The following is a 14,698-nucleotide window of genomic DNA, read 5'->3' as shown; positions in this document are numbered from 1 at the left end:
CTGATATCACTTCCTAAGGAAGGGAGTTCCACACTTTTGCTGCTCTAAGCGTAAAAAAAAAGCCTCCACAATTTTAGATTAAATCTCCTTTCCTCTAACTTTAAATTTAGTCTATTTAGCCCTAAAGGAAAAAAAACATAAATTGTGTCTGTGTCAGTGACCTAAGAATAATCAAGTCAATATTGATTAACTTGTAGATAGTAGGTTCTTATCAATATAAATGAAGCACCAGAAGAGGCAACAGAGTTCAAGAGAGTGAAGCAGCAGAATGACATTCATATTACTGTACCAATGAAAACCTATTGGCGTGCAATCACTGGGGGAAGCCGGTGGTAAAAGAGGGACAGTCCAGGACAGTGCAATATGTCCTGTGCAATATAATGGACAAGAGAATGGGAATAAAATGTGCCAGAGGAGAGGAAAGTACTGGGAAATGAACACAGGGCAGAGAGTAGACTGTGTAATAGAGTCCAATCCAAGAGTTTGCTTATGCTCCTTTGAGCTAATGTCATCACTAGCAAAATCCTATAGCAGTGATAAAAGAACTTACACACTGGCTTTATACTACGTAGGATAGGTAGGTCATTCAACATATCATCTTTCCTCAGTTCATGAACTGGAACTATGTATAAACAGAAAAAAAGGAGAGAAAAGCACCACTACCTAAGTGTAGCATTTATTAAAACATATTGATAAAATGAAAAACAATAAATGTGCACTCATGTTTAAAAGACATTAAAAGCGTATCAATAGGTCTCCAGCTGGTGGCAACCTTCCAGGTGGTCAATGGTGAGCAAGTCCCTCCACATGGATTTGCTGTAAGGTGCTTAGAACCAGGAAGTTGACCAGGGAACACCAGGAAGAGCAGCAGACTTAGTGCGTATATCACATGGATAAGAGCCACTGTGGACAGCAAGGAAGTGTAGCATGCCCAGAAAATGGGCGTAATGATGTCATGTGTGATAATGTGGTTATGCATTTCAGGGTGTGGCTCCCTTTGTCAAACCCCCTTTTGTTTTATCAGTTGCACCAGTGCCCCCCTTTTTTGTGCCTGGGTACATTTAGGGTACACATCTCTTTCATGAACTGGAACTGTATAGGACAAACCTGAGTTTTCCCATATCAGCAGCTTTAATCCTGACCACCAAAAGATGTTCAATGAGATTGGCAAATTTACTGAAAATTGAGCTACCTTGACTCCAATTGGTAAAATCAAGGCACATGTGAATTCAAATACTGTAGGTTGGCTCATCTCTGGATCTTACATTCATTTATTAAAAAAAAAATCTTCAAAGAGTTCCAGAACACAACATTTTATTAGCACAGAACAGTAAAACAAACTGTGAAAACTAAAAGATGTCTTTGCAAAAATGTGGTCTGGTGGGTTTCATTCATATATTTTGAGCCTGAATCAAACTGACTTTCTATGGCTCAACTACAATGCTTCCTTTGATCTATAGTCTGTCTACATTCTATTTTTTTCAGTATAGTCTATATGTAATGCTTTAATGTTGTCCCACCATGTTTCCCTTTTTATCATTCATACAATTTTGTTTTATTTTATTCATTAAGGCCTGGTTCATACCTATGCATTTTTTAGTGCTTTTCAGTTTTGTAGAAACACATGACAGTCCATTTAACATGGTTTCCTATGGATGTAGTTCACATCTGTGCATTTTATGGAAAGGGCCAGGGATTTTTTTCCTGTTTTTTGGTTCCATAGACTTCAATGGATCAAAAACATGTATTGAAAAACGCAAAATGCACCTGGATTATGCAACCTGCAACCTGCATAGGTGTGAATTAGGACTTAGGCTCGATTCACATCTATGCATGTTGCTTTTCAAAAACGCAAAACGCATCAAAAACGCTGCAAAAACGCTGCAAAAACGCTGCACTTGTGTTTTTGATGCTGGTCCATTGAAGTCTATTACATGAAAAACGCTGCATTTTGCATGAAAAAAAGTCCCTGACCCTTTCCAAAAATGCAGATGTACAAAAAGGCATTGATGTGAACATGTTCCATAGGAACCCATGTTAAAAAATTCCCATGCATTTCTGCAAAATGCATCAAAAAACGCGCTAGTGTGAATGGAGCCTAAGGCTCCATTCACACAAATGCGTTTTTTGATGCATTTTGTATTTTTCAGAAATGCAGGAAAATTTTTTAACATCGGTTCCTATGGAACATGCTCACATCAATGCATTTTTGTGCCTCTGCATTTTTGGGAAGGGTCTGGGACTTTTTTTGCATGTAATAGACTTCAATGGACCCGCATCCAAAACGCAAGTACCGCGTTTTTACTGCGATTTTGCGTTTTTTATGTGTACATTAACTGTATATAACTGGTTGCTATGGAGGGGGTAGGGAAGCCAGCCGCCACGTCCTTAACAACCGATGAGCCATCAGCTGTCAGCAGGCTAACCCGATGAATGTAAAAAAAAAATTGCTGGCTAAAAGAAAATTGTGACAAAAAAACTGCGTGGGGTCCCCCCTCAGGTCCATACCAGGCCCTTGGGTCCCTTGGGTCCCCCCCAAAATCCATACCAGACCCTTATCCGAGCATGCAGCCCGACAAGTCAGGAAAGGGAGGGGACAAGCGAGCACCCCCCCTCCTGAACCATACCAGGCCACATGCCCTCAACATGAGGGGGTGGGTGCTTTGGGGCGGGGGGCTCTGCGCCCCCCACCCCAAAGCACCTTGCCCTTATGTTGATGGGGACAAGGGCCTCTTCCCGACAACCCTTGGTCGGTGGTTGTCAGGGTCTACGGGCGGGGGGCTTATTGGAAACCGGAAGCCCCCCTTTAACAAGGGCCCCCCCAGATCCCGGCCCCCCCACCTCTTATGTGAATGAGTATGGGGTACATTGTACCCCTACCCATTCCAAAAAAAAAAGTAGTGTAGTGTGAAAAAATACAAAAGACAGTTTTTGACAAGTCTTTTATTAAAAATTATCTTCTTCCTCGCTTCTTCCTCTGGTCTTCCCCCATCTTCTCCCGCATCTTCCTCCTCCGGGCTTCTCCTTCTCCCGCTGCTTCTTCTTCCACTCTTCTTCTTTCTCCTGTCTTCTTTGTCCAGTATTCTTCTTCCTCTGCCGCCACCAACCCTCCTCTGGTGCTGAGTCCCGCTTCCACTGACGACCCTCCTCCGATGCTGCTTCCCGCTGATCTGTCCGCGCTGATATCAACCATATCTTAGATAACAATGGGTGCGTGGCCATCGTATGATGTCACCCAGAGGCCCCACCCCCTGTGATGTCACGGACCCATCATGCCCTGGGCGGTGACGTCACAAGGGGCTCGGCCTCCAGATGACGTCATCCGATGGCCACGCCCCCTTCGTTATCTAAGACATGCTTGACATCATAGGAGGGTCGGCGGCGACAGAGAAAGGAGAACACCAGACGAAGAAGACAGGAGAAAGAAGAAGAGCAGGAGAAGATGGAGGAAGACCGGAGGGAGAAGCAGGGAAGAAGATTATTTTTAATAAAAGACTTATCAAAATCTACTGTATTTTTTCACACCACACTACTTTTTTTGGGGGGAATGGGCAGGGGTACAATGTACCCCATACTCATTCATGGGGGGGGGCTGGGACCTGGGGACCCCCTTGTTAAAGGGGGCTTCCAGATTCTGATAAGCCCCCCGCCTGCAGACCACTGAGCAAGGGTTGTCGGGAAGAGGCCCTTGTCCCCATTAACATGAACATGGGGGCAAGGTGCTTTTGGGTGGCACCCACCCCCCCATTTTGAGGGCATGCGGCCTGGTATGGTTCGGGGGGGGGGGCTCGCTCTTCCCCTCCCTTTCCTGACCTGCTGGGCTGCTTGCTCAGGAAAGGGTCTGGTATGGATTTTGGGGGTCCCAACACCATTTAAAAAAAAAGAATTGGCTTAGGGAGGTCCCCTCTGATTCCATACTAGACCCAAGGGCCTGGTATGGACCTGGGGGGGACCCCATGGTGTTTTTTTTTCACGATTTTTTTTTTTTTTTTAGCCGACAATTCTTTTTTTTTTACATTCAGCAGGGAAGTCCACTGACAGCTGACGACTCATCGGTTTGTTAAGGACACGGTGGCTGGCTGCCCGGCCCCCTCCATAGCAACCAGCTATATACAGTATAAAAAAAACTCAAATCACGACAAAATCGCGGTAAAATCATGGTAAAAACATGTGTCCAAAAATGTGGCAAGCATTTGGCCTAATGACTATTATTTCCTGCTATGAGTGTCTATAAAAAATCACATAGCTGAAAATAACTAATGTTATGGTAAATAATGCTTAGCCAGTTAAGCCTGTTACTCTTGGTGTGAATTGGACCCAAAGCTCTGTATTGTGATATTGCTAATATTTATTAGCATATCATATATAATGGATCCCACCTAATGATACAGTGCCTTGAAAACGTATTCATACCCCTTGAAATTTTCCACATTTTGGCACGTTACAACCAAAAATATAAATGTATTTCATTGGGATGTTATGTGATAGACCAACACAAAGTGGCACATAACTGTGAAGTGGAAGGAAAATGAGAAATGGTTTTTCAAATTTTTTACAAATAAAGATGTGAAAAGTGTGGCGTGCATTTGTATTCAGCCTCAATGAGTCAATACTTCGAAAAACCACCTTTCAATGCAATTACAGCTGCAAGTCTTTTTGGGGATGTCTCTACCCACTTTGCACATCTAGAGAGTGAAATTTTTGCCCATTCTTTGCTAAATAGATCAAGCTCTGTCAGATTGGATGGAGAGCGTCTGTGAAAAAGCAATTTTCTTGTCTTGCCACAGATTCTCGATTGTATTTAGGTCTGGACTTTGACTAGTCCATTCTAACACATGAATATGCTTTCATCTAAACCATTCCATTGTAGCTCTGGCTGTATGTTTAGGGTCGTTGTCCTGCTGGAAGGTGAAGCTCTGCCCCAGTCTCAAGTCATTTGCAGACTTTCTTCTAAGATTGCCCTGTATTTGGCTCCATCCATCTTTCCATCAACTGTGACCAGCTTCCCTGTCCCTGCTGAAGAAAAGCATCCCCACAACATAATGCTGCCACCGCCATGTTTCACGGTGGGGATAGTGTGTTCAGGGTGATGTGCAGTGTTCGTTTTCTGCCACACATAGCGTTTTTCTTTTAGACTAAAAAGTAAAATTTTTGTTCCATCTGACCAGAGCACCTTCTTTCACATGTTTGCTGTGCCCCTCACATGGCTTCTCACAAACTGCAAACAGACTTCTTATGGCTTTCTTTCAACAATGGCTTTCTTCTTGACACTCTTTAATAAAGACCAGATTTGTGGCGTGCACAACTAATAGTTGTCCTGTGGACAGATTCTCCCACCTGAGCTGTGGATCTTTACAGCTCCTCCAGCATCCCCCTGTCAGAATTCAATAGCTCAGTGGGGGAGATTGCTGTACTAACATAGGGTTATTAGTACAACTTCTCCTACCAGAGCTGACAGTTTTTTTTTCGTTCAACTCGCTGGGGTGAACAAAAAAAACTGATAGTGTTTACTAGGCTTTACTCTTTTATGTTAACACTGGGACCAACACAATGTTCTGCTTCCTAAGGTATACCCTTCTTTGCTGTCACACTTCATATACAGTAGCAATTCCATTTTTAACAAGATTCTCAAATCTACTTTTTCTTACATAGATTAAAGGTTAAAGTAATTCTGACAAAAGAAAATGGTGGGAGGACTAGGGGTTGGGGTGCAATTGTTGTCTTTTCTGAATCTCTTTCTGAAAATGCTCATTGTCTACTACTAATACTGACTCTGATAATAGACAATTCAGACAAAGTTCCGTTTCAATTTAGAAATCCTTATCCTTAGACTTGTTTTGTGTCAATGACTTAAGTATTTAAACAAAAGGGTCAGCCTGACAGCCAGACAACTAGCAATTTAAGAAGGAAAGCAGTGAACACTTTTTGTGTTACTCTCCTTTAAAATTATTTTTTATTGCATATCCAGTGAGGTCTTAACTGCTCTGCTTTGACATGTTCTTTGGTGTCTCATACTTTGAAATATTTCCTAATTCCCGTTCACATAGGTGGTGTCCATTCAGCTTAAGCGTGGGTTCCTAGACTGAACCTCTGCTGAGTTAGATCAGAACGGTACAGATGTAACATTTGTGATATCCATGTCTGTTCTGAATGTTCATCCATGGAAAAAATGGACCCAAGTAATCCCTACGGTTGTGTTGTGTCTACTTGTGTCTGCATATATGTGCCCTCTTTCAGGCCATTCAGTAAAAGCGGACCTGAATGCAGACTTTTCCTGGTCACTGTAATGGATCTGAATGGACCAGGAGGTGGGCAGATGTAGATGGAGACAAGTCCACTTACATTTGTACGCCCATACGGCTGTTTTGTCATCCGTTTTAATTTTTGCAATCAAGGGTCAAAAAACGGACACTCAGACCAGCCATATGAAAGGGTCCTAAGTCTTCAATACTAGCCTTTTAAGTCCATGTCAGTTCAGGAGCCCCACAATGCCTGTTTTCTTACAGATATAAATGTTTAACCTCCTGCTATCTTGATTGCTGTTACCTTTTAAAAATCAACAATGTATTCCAAAGATTACCTGTTGTACTATGCCTTTGGCTCATCTGTTCTTAGAATTGAGCTAAACTCTAACTCAAAATGCTTACATGGTTGTCCATCTGTACCACACTTAACAATAGGAAATACTGGAGAAAATCAACAGTTTTTATAGTAATCTGATAGAGGTGCCTGAAATGTATATGTTATTATTATTAAGACATGTATTTTGAATGGGAACAGGATCCTCTGAGAATTTAGAAACAATGATCAGTATTGCTTATGGAATACTGAATTTGGACTAGGAGTTTGTGTGTGGCCATGGCACAGAGTACTGCTGAGTCCAGAAGCAGAGTTTAGCTAAATTTGAATGCTGCAGTCTAGCTGTCCATATGAATGAGCCCTAAATAGTCATCCAGCAGCCAGCCTCCGATGGTGGTAATAAACGCAGCTGACTGCTGGGAGATACCCTCTGATGGATACCAGGATTTGACCATTTCCCCCTATGAACTACCGTGCCACTAGGAGGTGCCTTGGCTGTGTTATACAGTATGTTCCAGACAACAACATGCAACAGTTAATAAATTAGATGTACACAGTTTAGTCTCCAAAAGTGGGGTAACTGAATCAAGTGATTGCCAACACTATCCAGGGCTGGTAGTTGTGGCTTGAGAATGATAATGTAAGCTTAAGATTTAAAAGGGGAGTACAAATATTTCAGTTATATGTTGAGTCTGGTAGGCTGAATACAGTAATGTGCTGGATTTTTATACTTAGCGGGAAGCTAGCAGTTAGATCAACATACCATTGTCCTTGGCTCTATTCCCATTCAAGTTGGAGTTTTGGATGTTCACACTAGGGATGAGCTTCGAGTTCGAGTCGAACTCATGTTTTACTCGAACATTGGCTGTTCGCAAGTTCGCCGAACAGCGAACAATTTGGGGTGTTCGCGGCAAATTCGAATGCCGCGGAACACCCTTTAAAAGTCTATGGGAGAAATCAAAAGTGCTAATTTTAAAGGCTTATATGCAAGTTATTGTCATAAAAAGTGTTTGGGGACCTGGGTCCTGCCCCAGGGGACATGGATCAATGCAAAAAAAAGTTTTAAAAAAGGCCGTTTTTTCAGGAGCAGTGATTTTAATAATGCTTAAAGTCAAACAATAAAAGTGTAATATCCCTTTAAATTTCATAGCTGGGGGGTGTCTATAGTATGCCTGTAAAGGGGCGCATGTTTCCTGTGTTTAGAACAGTCTGACAGCAAAATGACATTTGGAAGGAAAAAAGCCATTTAAAACTGCTCGCGGCTATTGCATTGCCGGTCCGACAATACACATAGAAGTTCATTGATAAAAACGGCATGGGAATTCCCCACAGGGGAACCCCGAACCAAAATTTAAAAAAAAAATTACGTGGGGGTCCCCTAAAATTCCATACCAGGCCCTTCAGGTCTGGTATGGATATTAAGGGGGACCCCTGCCAAAATTGTTTTAAAAAAATGATGTGGGGGTCCCCCTAAATTCCATACCAGACCCTTGAGGTCTGGTATGGATTTTAAGGGGAACCCCGCGCCAAAAAAAAACGGCATGGGGTCCCCCCAAAAATCCATACCAGGCCCTTATCCGAGCAATTTAAAGGGATATTACACTTTTATTGTTTGACTTTAAGCATTATTAAAATCACTGCTCCTGAAAAAACGGCCGTTTTTAAAACTTTTTTTTGCATTGATCCATGTCCCCTGGGGCAAGACCCAGGTCCCCAAACACTTTTTATGACAATAACTTGCATATAAGCCTTTAAAATTAGCACTTTTGATTATTCATGTTCGTGTCCCATAGACTTTAACGGCGTTCGCGTGTTCGAACTAACTTTTTTCCTGTTCGCATGTTCTGGTGCGAACCGAACAGGGGGGTGTTCGGCTCATCCCTAGTTCACACCCACATTTCATTGTTCTCATTCTTACTGCATCCTCAATAAAATAAAATATACTGTAAATCCAACAGGGAGAGTGTGACCTGTTTGTAATGGCCATATCTGGTGCTCAGCCTTTAAAACTTAAGCGATTTCGATTTTGCCCTAAAAAAATGGAACAATCTTTTTACTTGGGCTCTACTAAAATATAAGATGTTGACTTGGGGGATCTTTTCTATGTCTGGCCTTTGTTTGTATGTACATATGTTAATACAGCATAAAACAAATATTTCTATATATTCTCAGCTTTTTATGAAATTAATTTTATTTTGGTGCAACACTTTTTTATTACTTTCTGCAGAAATCTAGTTTGTCATTGTGTGTGTGTATGTGTGTGTGTGTGTACATATGCACCCCTCACATTTTTGTAAATATTTTATTATATCTTTTCATGTGACAACACTGAAGAAATTACACTGTAATTGAGTGTACAGCTTGTATAACAGTGTAAATTTGCTGTCCCCTCAAAATAACTCAACACACAGCCATTAATGTCTAATTACAACAAAAGTGAGTACACCCCTAAGTGAAAATGTCCAAATTGGGCCCAATTAGCCATTTTCCCTCCCCGGTGTCATGCGATTTGTTAGTGTTACAAGGTCTCAGGTGTGAATAGGGAGCAGGTGTGTTAAATTTGGTGTTATCGCTCGCACATTCTCATACTGGTCACTGGAAGTTCAACGTTTCACCTCATGGCAAAGAACTCTCTGAGGATCTGAAAAAAAGAATTGTTGCTCTGGCCTAGGCTATAAGAAGATTGCCAAGACCCTGAAACTGAACTGCAGCACGGTGGCCAAGACCATACAGTGGTTTAACAGGACATAACAGGACAGGTTCCACTCAGAACAGGCCTCGCCATGGTTGACCAAAGAAGTTGAGTGCACATGCTCAGCGTCATATCCAGAGGTTGTTTTTGGGAAATAGACGAGTGTATGAGTGCTGCCAGCATTGCTGCAGAGGTTGAAGGGGTGGGGGGGGGGATCAGCCTGTCAGTGCTCAGACCATACGCCGCACACTGCATCAAATTAGTCGGCATGGCTGTTTTCCCAAAAGGAAGCCTCTTCTAAGGATGATGCAAAAGAAAGCCTGCAAACAGTTTGCTGAAGACAAGCAGACAAAGGACATGGATTACTGGAACCATGTCCTGTGGTCTGATGAGACCAAGATAAACTTATTTGGGTCAGATGGTGTCAAGCGTGTGTGGCGGCAACCAGGTGAGGAGTACAAAGACAAGTGTGTTTTGCCTAGAGTGAAGCATGGTGGTGGGAGTGTCATGGTCTGGGGCTGCATGAGTGCTGCCGGCACTGGGGAGCTACAGTTCACTGAGGGAACCATGAATGCCAACATGCACTGTGACATACTGAAGCAGAGCATGATCCCCTCCCTTCGGAAACTGGGTCACAGGGCAGTATTCCAACATGATAACGACCCCAAACACACCCCCAAGACGACCACTGCCTTGCTAAAGAAGCAAAGGGGGTAAAGGTGATGTACTGGCAAAGCATGTCTCCAGACCTAAACCCTATTGAGCATCTGTGGGGCATCCTCAACGGAAGATGAAGGAGCGCAAGGTATTTAACATCCACCAGCTCTGTGATGTCATCATGGAGGAGTGGAAGAGGATTCCAGTGGCAACCTGTGAAACTCTGGTGAACTCCATTCCCAAAAGGGTTAAGGCAGTGCTGGAAAATAATGGCGGCCACACAAAATATTGACACTTTGGGCCCGATTTGGACATTTTCACTTAGGGGTATACTCAGTTTTGTTGCCAGCAGTTTAGACATTAATGGTTGTGTGTTGAGTTATTTTGAGGGGACAGAAAATTTACACTGTTATACAAGCTGTACACTCACTACTTTACATTGTAGCAAAGTGTCATTTCTTCAGTGTTGTCACATGAAAAGATAGAATAAAATATTTACACAAATGTGAGGGGTAGACTCACTTTTGTGAGATGCTGTGTGTGTGTGTGTATATATGTATATATGTATATATATATATATATATATATATATATATACATTTATGTATTTATGTTTTAAATTGCTATGCTTAAAAATCTTGTTAACTCGGCTCTGGTAGAAAGAATTCAAGACTCTGCCAAATACAGTCAGTCATCAGAAACCTGCCCAAGCTGGAGTTAATTTTTAACTAAATTAAAAGATTCTATAAAAAGAGAACACGAATACAAAGCATATTAACTTCTAACAAGGAAAAAAATGCCATGATAAAGATATGTAACTGGTTAGTGCTGAAGATTTTATGGTTGAGGAACTGGATTATAGGTGTGTCCTGGGCAGCAAATCACAAACCAGTGAAATTGTAATGGGCCATAGAGATCATTATCAAGTCCAATACAAGTTCACACGCAAAATACAGTCCTGCCCTATGCAAACAGTGTGTGTGTGTATAATCAGAGCTCAGACTTCCAGCTTCACACCTTTCTGGGGAACCCCGAACAAAGATTTTTTTTCTTAAAGCGATAAATATATAATGCAAACAGAAAGACTTAAGCAAGTTACACAGATTAGACAGTGGACAGATCATATATACGCAATCCAATAGCCAGCCTATCATTTTCAAATGATCTGGGTATATACAGTACATGCATACCTGTGCTTGTTTGACACCCCAGTGCCAACATGCACCAATCTTATTTTGAGGTGCCAAGACTAGTTGGTCATAAGATGTGAAAAGAGGTCTGTTATGTAAGCATGTTCTGACCACCTGGAGGGATGACTATGAGCCTTAAATTCCCTAAACATGTACGCTTGGCATAAATGTAAATGTTAAGCTGAAAAGAGGAGAGAAGAGCAAGAAGTAAGCCGCCAGGACCACTTGGAATAATATAGTTTCAATAAGGCCTTTAGAACATTTCCAATATATCTGCTAAGGATGATGAACTGGAAATCATCACCAAGTCTAGCTTATGTCACCTGATAATCATGTTTTGGTAATAAATACCCGATCCTGAAAAATTCATCCATGATTGTAATGTCTATAGGCATCTGCAGACACCTCTGGTCAGTGAATTTCTGCGAAGTCAGTCAAACTCTTTTGTTCTCCTGAGATTTGTCCAGCGCCAGGGGTGTCTGATACAGTATGTGCATAATCATCCATGAATGGTCAGTATAGCTCTACAGGTTCAATATGATCAGTGCTAAAGCAGTCAGCTAAAAATATCAACTTAGCCAATCTTCTAGCAATAGCAATGGTTAATTGACAAGATCATACAAAATCAGTAATCAGGGTACAGAGTCACTTCTTATATTTTGGGGACTTCAGCCACAAGATTTTCCTGCCATAGTTCCTATCTACCCTAGGGGTTTTCGTGCATTGTCCCACCTTGGAGTATTCCATCTCTTTTTGTTGTATCTTTCAAAACCTGAAATGTTATTTTTGGGTAGATTGACTCTGTAATCCTCAATCTAGTCCAATACATTAACCTAACTTGTAACTGCAACCCTATCTGCCCTAAGCCTACACCTAATTTTAATTCCTAATCACTAATCATGGCCTTAGAAGGTCTTTATCTTAAAGCCAATATTATGTGTTGTGCCACAGATTTCTTATGGCAAAACATACCTATGCTGTAACATAGCAATAATTATTTTAGCATCAACATACAATATGCCAAGGAATCATTGGGCTGATTTGTTAATTGGTGCAGGATCTATGTTGTAGCCTGTGAGCCAGGGGTGTGCAACCTTTTGAAGAGCGCTGACTCCTTAAGTGATTTGGTAACCAGTCGCAGGCCACAATAAAATGAAATGGTCAGAATTTCAACTTATTTTTATTTTGAATGGCATAATGAAGATTTTAAACAACAATCAGGATCATCGTTTTCCGTAGGACCAATCCCCGTTGGATGTTTACCCACTGTTTAATTACAATCACAAAAATCTAATTTTTATTAAGCAGAGCACCATTAATCCCACTCTCGTGCTCAGGTATGACCAACCAAAAAATCTCAGAACCAGTGTTGCAGCCTTTATTAGGGTCTTTGCAGTCATCCAATTGGCAAAACAAGGACTGTGGACAATCTAAACAAAAAACAGACCAGGGAAGTTCATTCCCTAGTAGTGCAAAAAAGTCTTTATTAAGCAAAGATAAAATGACACATAATGCACTCACATGCTCCCGAAATGACACCAAGCAAATCAAACAATTGTGAGAATCCACCTTCAGAAAACTTGTATGGATGTCACTAGATGTAATCCACTTGGCTAAAGGCTCCTTTCCCCATGTCTGTGTGTTAGGAAAGAAAGAGAAGAGCGGTAGGCGGGCAAAATAGCGGCCTGTGTAAGACAGCCACCGGGATTACGGAGGATCAACAATGATTCAGTAGAGTGGCGTGCACGTGAAGGAGGCTGTGCAGGTTGCCATAGGTTTGAGGTTAGATGGCTCTGGGAGCCAAATGTGACCTGCGCAGCCGTCTAATGTGGCCAACAATTTGAACATGCCTGCTATAAGCTAATGGGGTTGATTTAATAAGGGAGTAGAGATTATTTACTGAGCAAATGTTCTCTGCAAACTAAACATCTACTGAGCTTTGTAATTAAGATGAAGCTGTGTTCCTTATATTTTTTTTGCTTGCACATGATTGGATGGTTGACGTAAACATGATATTGACTAAGCTGACTTTGCTAAGTGAATGGACTGTACCCGTTAGTCATTTGACCCAACTGGCTTCAATCCTACACCACAGTTTCTGCTTCAATCCTACACCACATTTTCTGCAACAACTACAAGTTACTTGCCATGGTGACCTCCACATAAATGACAGCAAGGTGGAATGTGTCCCAGAGGAGCATAGGTGTAGGATGCCCTCCAGTATCATTGTCTGTGTTCATGGTCTTTAAGATAAGGGACCCTATAATGCAACGTTCAGTATCATAATGCTTTTTCAGAATAACAGTATTTTTTTTGTGCAATTTTCTATTTTTATCCTCAGGAACCACTTTACTCCAGGGACGTACAGGTCCTGTAAACTGTCCCCTTTCTCACAGAGAAATAAAAGCTAAAATAGCCTATCTGATGTTGTCCCCTGGCCAGAATCCTCCATTTTAAGCTTCCTGATGTGATTTGTAAGTCCATTTATGTCCCAGTTCAAGGACACTGCTTCTCAGTGAAAACACATGACAACAGAAAGTGTCCAGCTGTGTGGAAATTGTAGGATGATACAGCGCTGTATCATCGCCTTTATAAAAAGAATTCGATTTGGCCTAAAATTGTTCAATTGATTGTTTACTTACATTGAGCTTAGCAATGTTCTTCAATGATTAACCACTTCAGCTTCAGAAGGTTTTACCCCCTTCCTGACCAGGCCATTTTTTGCGTTGCTTTAACTGACAATTGCGTGGTCGTGTGAAACTGTACCAAAATAAAATCAATGTCCTTTTTTCCCCACAAATAGAGCTTTCTTTTGGTGGTATTTGATCACATCTGCGTTTTTTATTTTTTTGGCGCTATAAACAAAAAAGACTGACAATTTTGAAAAAAAAAAAAAAACAATATTTTTTACTTTCTGCTATAAAACACATCAAATAACAAAAAATGTAAAATTTCTTCATCAGTTTAGACCAATATGTATTCTGCTACATGTTTTTGGTAAAAAAAAAAATCCCAATAAACGTATATTGATTGGTTTGCACAAAAGTTATCACGTCTACAAACTATGGGATAGATTGGACTTTTTATTTTTTTTTAATGTTTTTACTAGTAATGATGGCGGCGGCACTTTCACTCTATAAATGACACTAGCAGGGAAGGGGTTAACATCAGGGATGATCAAAGGGTTAACTGTGTTCCCTGGGAGTGTTTTCTAACTGTGTGGGGGATGGCTTAACATAAGAAAGACAGAGATCCGTGTTCCTGCTTAGCAGAAACACAAGATCCCTGTCTTTCTTACCGGCAGAACGGCGATCTGCCTTGTTTACCTAGGCAGATCGCCGTTCTGCCTCAATACGAACAATCGCCAGGTTTCTGCTGATTCACAATCACAGCGGAAGCGTGTTTCTGGTGGTGCATGACCCAGACCCAGAAGAAGGTATCACCTACAGGTACGTGATTTTACGCTCAAGGGCCATCCTGCTGCAGTAAATGAACATGGGGCGGTCCTTAAGCGGTTAAAGCAATAGTAAAATGGATTAAAAAAAAATCTGGGCCCCCTGCAGGTTAATGCCATAATGTG

At 41.5% G+C, this 14,698-nt stretch overlaps 1 protein-coding gene across 3 annotated transcripts in view; it reads left to right on the top strand.

Annotated features, from left to right (window-relative positions):
- PPARG (peroxisome proliferator activated receptor gamma) overlaps nt 1–14,698 on the top strand; it is a 102,861-nt gene that overhangs the window by 25,807 nt on the left and 62,356 nt on the right. The gene's annotated exons all lie outside the window — the stretch shown is intronic.

This window comes from Aquarana catesbeiana, linkage group LG07 (assembly GCF_042186555.1).
Source record: "Aquarana catesbeiana isolate 2022-GZ linkage group LG07, ASM4218655v1, whole genome shotgun sequence".
NCBI classification, from domain to species: domain Eukaryota; kingdom Metazoa; phylum Chordata; class Amphibia; order Anura; family Ranidae; genus Aquarana; species Aquarana catesbeiana.
The sequence above is the reverse complement of the archived record's forward strand: the minus strand, read 5'-3'. Positions and strand labels throughout refer to the sequence as shown.